Genomic DNA, 10,000 nt, shown 5'->3' on the forward strand with positions numbered 1-10,000 from the left:
CCGGACCACTCGATCCGGAGTCGAGCGCACCGACCATGAGGCCACCGCGCCTCCACATAAAGCGATGTATGTGTGGGAAAAAAAAAAGAGAAAGTCAGGGAAATAAAAACTGATTAATTTACCTAAAACATTCAAATACAAAAATGTATCGAAGAGTTCTCGCACAAGATGTCATAATTAGTTTACGTTGACAAAGTCTTTGCAAATTCAAGCTCTGAAAAATCATCAAACAACAGAAAGTCTTTGGCAGTCCTTCTGAAGCTGCCTCAAAATATTTTTACAGTGTACAGTCCGGTAAAATTAGCGAGGTGAGGTGGTCTTGAACTATTGACCGTGAGTATATTTGATTACCGTGGTTCGTGTTCCCAGCCTAACCACAGTACAAATACATACCGTACGGAAAGTTTAGATGCATTCTCTAAAGGAAAGCGAGCACCACTAGGAAAGCGTGGAACACACGAAAATAAGACCATTTTTTTCGCAACGCATCCGTTCTGAAAGTCACAGCAATTTCCTTCTCAGCCACCATTGCCGTTAGCATACCTCTACGAGGTATCCGGTGCATATGGAGCCAGCATTTCAATAGCTAAAATGCCATGTTTAGACTTAAGAGTGCTACCGAGATATTGGAGTTAACTTACCTTGGTAAATAGTTTTCGTGCGCAAACGCCAACTGATACCCTGGTAAACACCGCTCAAGACAATAGAAAGTTAACTAAGGTAAAAGTTCGGTTTACCCTGCGAGCAGGCATGGTTAAGGTCGGTAACCAAGGTTTGGATGACAGATACATCCGCTTGCGGTCGCCATAGAATTTCACATCCTGCGGTGTCGGGATTGCGCCAGTCTCATTCGATCACGTTTTCGAGACCAGGTTTTCACGTTTGATTTCGGTCTACGAAGAAGTTATGGCAAAAAACAAAGACCGTCACAAATCATTACGAAAGTTCTCCTTCCACCATTCTTCAACAAGAACAAGAAAATAAAACGCGAGGACTACAAGAGCCACAGCTTCTCTTTTAAACGCGAGCATGCAATATTAATAGTGTATAAATACCTTGGTTAGTGTAAATATAGAATTAAAGTAAAGTAAGTCTTGTGTAAATGTTCAGATACACCAGTTAATTACACGTGACAGTGGCCAATTGGAAAGCTTACGCTCCTTTGGTCCCTGTGCACATTTTACTTTAGATTATTCATATAATTTACTATTCTTATATATTCTGACTTTGTAATCTATAGCAATCTCTACTGTAACCTCTCGAAATAGCGCGAATAAAAATGAATGAACTGAATGAATGAATGAATTTTATGCGGGGATTTAGAATTTGCCGCCAATTCGATTAGATTGTGATTGATGACAGATTTACCTTAGTTATTTGAGCCAGTATAAACACCAGGGCTGTAGCAAGATTTCAGGACAAGACGAGGCAAGTTTCGAGCGCCGAAGGCGCGAGCCGCTAGAGGGGTCTGGGGGCATGCCCCCCAGAAAATTTTGAAAACTAGAGGTTTAGAAATGCTCTTTTAAGGATATTCCGTGGCATTTTTCTTCAGAAAAGTCAATCTTTAAGAAAAAAATTAAAAAAGGCCAAAATTAAGACGAGGCGATTGCCTCGTCTTGCCTCATGCTAGCTACGGCCCTGAACATTATACAAATGTACCAAGGTTTAGTCAGTTAATGTTTACCTTGGTAAACGCTTGAGTGTAAACACGGGGTAAGCGTGCTCTGCACGAAAGACTAAAAGTAATCCGGACCTGATGCGAACTTTCGATATAGTTATTGTTTCTGTTTCCCGCTACCGCGCACTTTGTTTCTAAGCGTGCACGAAGAGCGCTTTAGAAAAGGACGCATAGACAACTTCTCGTAATACTCTATCAACCGGGCGGTTTATGAAAAAAAATGACCTCGACCTTTGCTCATATTGTGTTTGGTTTGCGATGAATAAACACGAGTAAAAATCCGGCTAAGTAGGAACACATCTCGCCCGAAGTACAACGCAAACTTCCATTCAACAGCTTTACTCAGGACCTAGACAGATAGAGTTGTCTAAGTTTAAACTAATTTACCACTGAATTAACGACAAGCCAACACGCACCCTGAAAGTCACGCCATACTGCATACTTTAAAAAAAACCTAACGGTTTGCCGACAAAAGATTGAGGGTCTTCGAAACACTTACTGGTTTTAGGATTGAATTCCAAATTATTGGAACAACTCTCTCAGGATCTGGATTTTGAAGCTGTTTTTAGTGGCGGATGTTGCGGCCGAGTGGTTAATGCACTTTGCATCACCGCTCCGTCGTCGAGCAATGCCATTTCCTCGATATCACGTGATTTTAACTTTTCGACCCAATCCTAGTAAATTTACATCTAATAACCCTGACCGCATCGACGATGAAAGATTATCACCTTGCATGGGTAGAAACATCAATGGTTTTCCGACAGAAAATGTTTACTTCGTATCTTGAATTGGCAAATTCTAGAAACTGAGGAAACACAAGTATTATAGAAGCACAATTTACTTCCAGAAGAGTTTGCTTAATAAACATTACCTTACAGGGATGTAAAGCCAATGCCAGGTGTTAAGTTTCATTCTCAACTTAAACTTTTTTGCTTTAAGATATCCTTAGCATTGTCTAAAGATTATTCTGTAAAACCAAAATGGACCCCAAGATCCAATTCCCTGTAAATTAAACAGGATAACTTAGTCTGATTAAAAAAAAAAAAAATCAGCTAGCTGATAACCTTCTCTGCTCTCAAAAACTATTTACAAGAATACGTCTTGGAATTTCAAGAAGTTTCATGTTAATCACTTCTGGGAGTTCAAAGTTAACTTCTGAGTCCAAGGTACTATTTGGGAATTTAAATTATTTGTTTTGCTGGGGAGGGGGGAGGTATTCTCCCTTCCTCCCCCTGACAGCACCGATGGGAGTCTGTTAACAACTCTATCAGAAATAAATTTTATAAATTTTCCAACAATACTTGTCCAAAACAACTTTGCTCAGAGTGGTTAAAAGAAATATTCTTAACCAAAATTTCAAATCAGAAAAAAAAAAATACTTCTACAGAATTTCATGGCTCTAAATTACCAAAACCTGTCAATAATTCTACCCTTTCCAAGATAGATAACTCTCAATAGAGTGGTTTTATCACTTTTATTGGGAGAGGAGGTTTGAACCCAGAAATGCTTGTTTATTCAAATCATAACAGATACCCTGCTCTAATGCTCTACCACTGAGTTACAAAGAGCTCTGTGTTAACTTTACACCCTAAGATCAGTGTTTATATTCTCCATACTGTTCTCTCTCGTTTTCTACAGTATTGACAAGGAGAATCTTATTTGACGATCAAGTAAATTGGTGATCATTTCCTTTATTCTCATGGCCTTTATATTTGATTCAAGGGAGAAAATGTGAAGAGAGATTAGAAGCCAGTCGATAATCTGTTCATGTTGTCCATGCCGTTGATTGGCGAAAGCTTGGATTTTAAATTTTACATCAGTTTAGGGCCTGATTCGAAAAGTTTGTATACAGAAGCCAGTCACTTGTAGGGATTAAAGGCTTCTTTGTTGTTTTTGAAAAATTTACTTGTGCTTATTAACACCAAACTGCACTCAAAATCATGTTGTTGCCTTTACCAACACAGAAGAAAATTCAAAATTTCATTAGATAAACAATCAGAAGCAAGTACACTTTGTTATTGTTTATTTTCAGAAAATCCAGGCTTAATTGTCACAATGTTAAATGGAATTGCACAGGGAAAGAAATCTGATCCAAGCATTCTATCATAGACCTGAGTGTTTTTTGAAACAAATCCTTATTCATCCATCAAGCAATTAATTTGACTATTCAGTAAAAATCTCTTTCCATTCTGGCTGATTATCTCATAATGGTGTTCAATTGTTTTACATTCATCACAGCAGAAAAGTCTCAACACAGATATTTACTGTGTAGAAAATACTTGCTGAAGCTAACTATTCCACTCATCAATAAAAGCATGGTGATAAGGGTGTAAAGGTGATGCATGACTGTCCCCAAAATTAATATGGGACAAATGAATTTCACAATAAGGCAAAGTAAGGTGAAATTTGAAGTTTTCCTTTTAAATTCATGATGTGTTTAATACTGTTAAAAGTGCATGTGATGGATGAATTTTTCTAAAATATATGAATGAAATGGGATCAGGATCCTCTTAACAAAGACTAAAACCCGGGGTCAATCTCACCATTTGAATTCACCCATGTAATTATCAAATGAGCCTTCTTTTCAACCACTGAGACAAAACAAAAGTTCTCAAGCATAATATGGTAATAATTATTGTCTCAGTTTACTGATGCTCAACATAATTATGCAACTTGTCTTGCTGAAAGAGGGCTACTAATTTGGAATGTACACTACATTGTTACGAAATTTATGGATTCTTTGATTGTATTTTCGGTGAATCAAAGTCTGCATTTTATTCTCTTGACAAACATGGTAGCAATGGTGATGGTATGCAATATTCTTAGGACACATCACGTGAAAAGACAGCAGGAAATACATTCATTTCTGCAATTTCATTTTTTAGCTCCTGCTCCTGTACCCTGACCACTATTAGGATCGTTCCGTTTCAATACAAAAGCAAATGTTAGCGTGCAATGTCTTTTAGAAAGATTGTTAGAACAATACGTTTGTTGTTAACTGTGGCTGTTCGCAAATAACAAAATAACCAAGCACTCAGCATGCTCCTTAGAGCAAACCACTCGACCTCGGAGGCTAACGTAGATTGAGGCACCAGTAAAGTGATTGAAATTCCGCGAGCATCAACTTATTCAGACTATTCTAGCTACATCATGAGGGCGACTATGTAAGTTAATCTATCTCGAACAAAGTATTTTGAGGGGAAACCACACTGAATAAAGGAAATATAGAATATATTTGCATGCTTGGTTGATACTTTATTTCATCGCTCATGAGGCGAAGGAATCAGACCACCCGTGCTATTTATATGGACGCTAGTCACACCAATCACGAACATCAGTCGCAAACGTTTCAAAACCAAGAGAGCTGTTTGATTCAAACAGTTGTTGTTGAATTGGCTAATTTAGTGGATCGAAATTCGCGTTGCACAACGTGCTGCCTGAAGAATTCGAAACGGAAAATCAATACTCGACACATTGACTGATCTCTTCCTAGTAGCACTGTTTTCATCACAAGTATAAAAACTCGATGCCAAAAAAAAATCATTTTTGTCCTGTTCTAGAATTCAAGAAGAAGCAGACAAGGGTACATCAGTCAGAAAAAAAGATGACGTAAAGGCAAAGCTTAATTACTAAAGGCACACCAGGAATTTCAAAAGTAAAACTACAGTAAGCAACCGGCGTTTATCTCGACAATGAAATCAAATCAGTAAGTCCCTACCTCTTTACATTCAACACTGGTTTAAGTACCAGTGCCGCTACTCGGGTCCCTATGTTGTCAGAACAAAGAAATAGATGACAAACCCGCTCCTCTACTCTCTTATATGATGTTGGCTGCCGTTTTCGTGAGTTTGTCCAGGTGAATAGTTTGTTGTGACGCCATGTGACCGAAAGGCAGGATTGGATAGGACTTTCACCTCGAGAAATATGTGATTGCATTCACTCATTCACTCCACAACAGAACTAGTCTTAGAGCAGTGTACAGTTTACCCAGCTAATCCATCATTTGAAAACGATAGACACACATACTTTCGACATTATCTTCGTCTAAATCTCGTACGCTCGCGTGCGATCTGAGATTGTAGCAAGGTGTTGCCCTATCATGAATGAATACCTCGAGGGATGACATTCAAAGAATAGATTTTTTTTTAACTCGTAATGACTTATCCTCAGAGCGAAGGTTGAAGGAAAGCAAAATGTCAGTAAGAGATGCTGTTTGGTTTTAGACCAAACACTCATAGCTAAAATCATAAGAAGAGTATGGCAGAAAGTAAGAAGATTTAATCGTCTGATCTTAATAGTAGGAAGGTTAACGTCTTCAAGTCAAGCGACCAGACCTCTAGAGGACTTTTTCTCCGCTGAGATAAGAGAACACAACTTTGTTTGCAAACCGGCAATCTCCTCCCATTTTACCCACAGAAGCCTTCTTTCCCCTCTTCTTCCCTCCCCTACCCCTGCTCTCAATTTTCTTCTTCTTGCTCTCTTCGCCGAGCAAACCCTTCGTCGCAGAATATACAATTTGATCGAATCTGCAGACCGTCCTCGGAGACCCAGGGGCTGTGGGTCGATTTCAAGTTAGGGCATGAAGAGCCCCTGGGGACATTGTCTTACAAGACTACTTCCAAACGGTCGCAGTCGTTCTGCCATCTGATTGGTGCCAGAAAATATTTGTGTTTCTCTGCCCAATCAGAGTGAAGTGTACCTTAGGCCCTGTTTACAAGCAGGTAGGGTAACCCTCACGGCTGTTTCGCGGTGGAAATTTAGTTCGCGCATGCGTTCTACAAGAAACATCGACTTAATTATTACTTCTCTGGTTAATACCAAATTATTCATTTGCATAAATCTGGCGTCCATGGCAACCACTTGGGCTAATGTCTAGTTTAGCCAATGAAATCTTGCTGTATTTGTAATGTATGCGAGTGAAATTTGGCATGGCGGATGCATGCACATGGACGAGGCACTTGCTGTCGAAAATTTGGGTAAAATCGGTTAAATTTTGCCTGTGTTCGACGAAAACGCGTTGCTATAGTGGAGCCCAACAAGCACACCCTATGAAATCGACTGAAAACTTTGATTTTGATTTGGGAAAGGCTCGAATTTTTTCCAGCAAAGCGAGAGTCACAAGAGAAGACGTGAAACCTTACTAAACAACTGACGGAGGTAAGTGTTTTAATCCGAATTGTTTTAAAGTCCATTCAAGGCGCTTTTAATATGTCAAGATCGGCCGTTATGCGACTCCATTTTGAATTTCGGAGGTACTGAATTTCGAGCAGAAAGTCTAATTTTGGTTCCAAAGAGTGCGGTTACACTTTTATTCGTCCAATAGAGAACTTAGCAAATAAGTTACGCTAGATCTACATATATAGTAAACTATCTTAGTCAACGAACCAATACATTGCCACTGTAAAGGGAAGCGTTTTACTCATTCGCTCTTCGTTTTAAATTTCTCTCTTTAGGTTTGGGAGCTTTCCCTGCTAATTCTGGATTTGACGTAATCTCGTGTCTTTTTTCTTCACATCGTCAAAATGCGGAGACTGGGTTTTGAATTCGGAGTGTATTCCTTCAATCCCTTGTTCACAATAGAATCCAAGACCCATGTGACTGTCGAAGGAAAGGGCACACATGTTCTTGTAGCATATATAGCTTTGGTGTGATCATCATGTCTGGGAATTTTTCCCTAATGAACTGAAGAAATTTGTGATGTCTTCCTCTACAACAAGAACACAAGAAAAGGGGGAACAGTGAGACATGATCCTATTATTGTATTCATGTTTTCCATGAAAGGCAGTTATTCTTTTACTTACCTAGCTTATCAGTCTTGTCATCAATGAGCTATTTAAGGGTAGAAGTTATGTTACCTTGCAGCAAGTGTGTACATGGTTACAAATGAATGATTTTCCATGTTAAGCTTGTCTCTCCACATTCATTTTCTTAAGAACCTCATCCAAATGAATTGGTAGTGGTCCATTGGCTTTCTCAAAGGCAGCCAATTCCATTTGTTCATCTGCAAGCTTTTCCTATAATGTTGAGATAGTACTATTGAAATATGAACTACTTTACGTACTGTTCAGTAGCTATAATTTGATGGGTTGTTAAATTGATTTGTGCTAGTGTAATATTATAAATCAATAAACTATAACACAGAATCATAGCTTCCTTCATTAAAAAATTAAGATAGGTTTGAATCACGTGTGATGGAATTGGAGGATTGTACAGCTGTGATACTGGAAAACACAAATTGAGAAAAAATTACCTCTTCCTTTGCATTTCTAAGGGGTGTGTCTATCTCCTCCTGTAGTAGTGTAAAGTAGGCTGGCATGATATTTACACTAGAATGCAGACTTTGTAAATTCAGCAACTCCTGTAAATAAATTCTTTTATCTTACTTTGTCTAATTCAATGTCAAGCAGTTTCTCATGAATCACTTTGTGATAAAACTTTTGTTGACTTTTTCGAGGGCCATTAGTTTATCAGTTTCATTACTGTCACATGTTACCCTCGTTAAATAAAGTCTTACCTTACCTTACCTTACCTTACCTTACCTTGTAACAGAGCCATCTGCTACAAACTTTTCATAATCCTCTTGAATGTTTTCAAGGGTTGGGAGTTCAGTATGTCCATGTTTATGGCAAGAGACTTGCATCATTTTGGGATTTATCTTGCACCAATGACATAAATACTTGCCTGCAAATACAATTCTCATGGTGAAAACTTGTTTCACAGAAATAGTAATGTACAATACAGGCTACATTTAAGTTCTTTTAGTTGATTGCTCAATCATATAGTTATTAGTATGCATGAATTATTGTCTAGATCAGACCTGAGGCACCAGCTGCTCCAAATATCTTACATAGGAATTCAGTCACCAAACAGGAAAACCACTTTCTTTTCACCTTAAAAATAGGCAAAGTGTAAAGAACAATTTAGTCAAAATTATGCTATTTCTAGTCTCTGTCATCTAGACTAATTAAAAGTGTAATACATTTTTTGTTACTCACCCCCAGGTTGTTTCTTTCAAGGTGTTTACTTGTTCTTTATATTTCATTAAGGCTGTCTTTAAATTGGCCCACTATCTTTTGCATGGAACATAGCAAAGACAATGCCATTGTCTGGACTGATTGATCCCGTACCTCTTTGCAAATTGGGCACATCTACTCATGCTTGATGTTTTCAATAAACTGTTTTGGGTAAAGAGGTTCTGATCTTCAATAGCTTGGTAGATTCTTTACCTCCTCAGGAAATGAGAATGTGGCTGTGTGGTTGAAAGCTTAAAGTACTAGACATCCCTTCCATCATTTCTACTTGTTCCTTAGGTCCAGCAGAGTCCTCTGAGTTTTACTCCAGGTTTACTCTTCTTCTTCTTCTTCCTACCAGGTTTCTGATGATCTTTGAAGGAACTACAGATCTTATAGTTTCAAGTTCGTTTGTGTGGAGGCCACACATTGATTGCAAGGCATGTGCCTCTTAGAGCAACTTGAAGCACTTGTGGCAGAACTTGGGAGGGCACATGTCAAGGTCATCTTTACAAACACCAAAGGCTGTAAAAATTATCTCTATCTTATCAGCGCAGAGAAAACTGTTCTCGTATCTTTTGTCTTCTACAATCGCTGTCCACAAATTCGGCAAATTTTTTGTAATAATTGTCGATGTTCGGAGAGACCAAACGTAGCCATCTAAATGCGTTGACCGTTACTTATCGTGTTCAAAACTGCACTTTAATGAGGTTGTCCACAGATATATACGGGTGCAGGTGCAGGTGCAGATATGGTAATTACATGTATTGTGGTTGGTGTGTGTGTGAGTAACGAGGTGCAAGTGTTTAGGTGCTAATTACAATAGTTGTGGTGCTAATTACAATAGTTGTGCAACACCCTCTCTCTCTTGGAAAGAGGACTGATAAATAAATGAATAAGTGTACTAATCAATTATAGTTCAGTTTATCTCGCTTGTGAGCCTACATGACATAGTCTTTGAACCTTGACGGCCGTTTGCGGGTCCTTTGTGAAGGGCGAAGTCCTCACTCATCTGCACTAGATTGCGTGCTTTCTGATTCCATGTGTGGACGGCGAAGTCCGCCTTCTTCTCGAGGTAGTCTGCTCTCTAGCTCCATTTGCTCAAGGTCAGATGGTTGTCGTTCCTGCTTCTGTTCAGAGTGTGTGGATGCGATTTCAAGCTGGTCCATCCCGGTGGTGTGTCTTTCAGCTGGCTCCGTTCTAGCCTCTCGGATTTGGGCATGGTTTCGTCGAATAGGTCCCATTGCCGTCTTGATCACGCAGGATCTCAATGTGGGTTGTTCGATCACCTCCCCGTAGATCCATGGCTGAG

General features: G+C 39.0%; 1 protein-coding gene and 1 long non-coding RNA gene across 8 annotated transcripts in view; both read right to left on the minus strand.

Annotated features, from left to right (window-relative positions):
• LOC111333028 (uncharacterized) overlaps window positions 1-5,569 on the minus strand; it is a 19,618-nt gene extending 14,049 nt beyond the window's left edge. The window contains exons 1-3 of one of the 6 annotated variants that reach the window (XM_088743064.1): window positions 5,397-5,569; window positions 2,407-2,483; window positions 642-893 (exon numbers count right to left, since the gene is read on the minus strand). The gene's annotated coding sequence lies outside the window, so the exon portion shown is untranslated. The other 5 variants (XM_088743066.1, XM_088743063.1, XM_088743065.1 and 2 more) reach the window with 5 other exon arrangements.
• A 1,404-nt stretch (window positions 5,570-6,973) lies between these two features.
• Window positions 6,974-8,047, minus strand: LOC148717975 (uncharacterized). 2 transcript variants are annotated; one of them, XR_015994612.1, is made up of 3 exons: window positions 7,929-8,047; window positions 7,480-7,692; window positions 6,974-7,385 (listed from the first exon to the last, which is right to left on the minus strand). It is a non-coding gene; the product is annotated as an uncharacterized LOC148717975 (long non-coding RNA). The 2 variants fall into 2 exon arrangements; XR_015994611.1 differs by having other exon boundaries at window positions 6,974-7,692; window positions 7,929-8,030.
• Window positions 8,048-10,000: the final 1,953 nt, after the last annotated feature.

The sequence above is a fragment of the Stylophora pistillata genome, chromosome 13, assembly GCF_964205215.1.
Source record: "Stylophora pistillata chromosome 13, jaStyPist1.2, whole genome shotgun sequence".
In the NCBI taxonomy this organism is placed as follows: Eukaryota; Metazoa; Cnidaria; class Anthozoa; order Scleractinia; family Pocilloporidae; genus Stylophora; species Stylophora pistillata.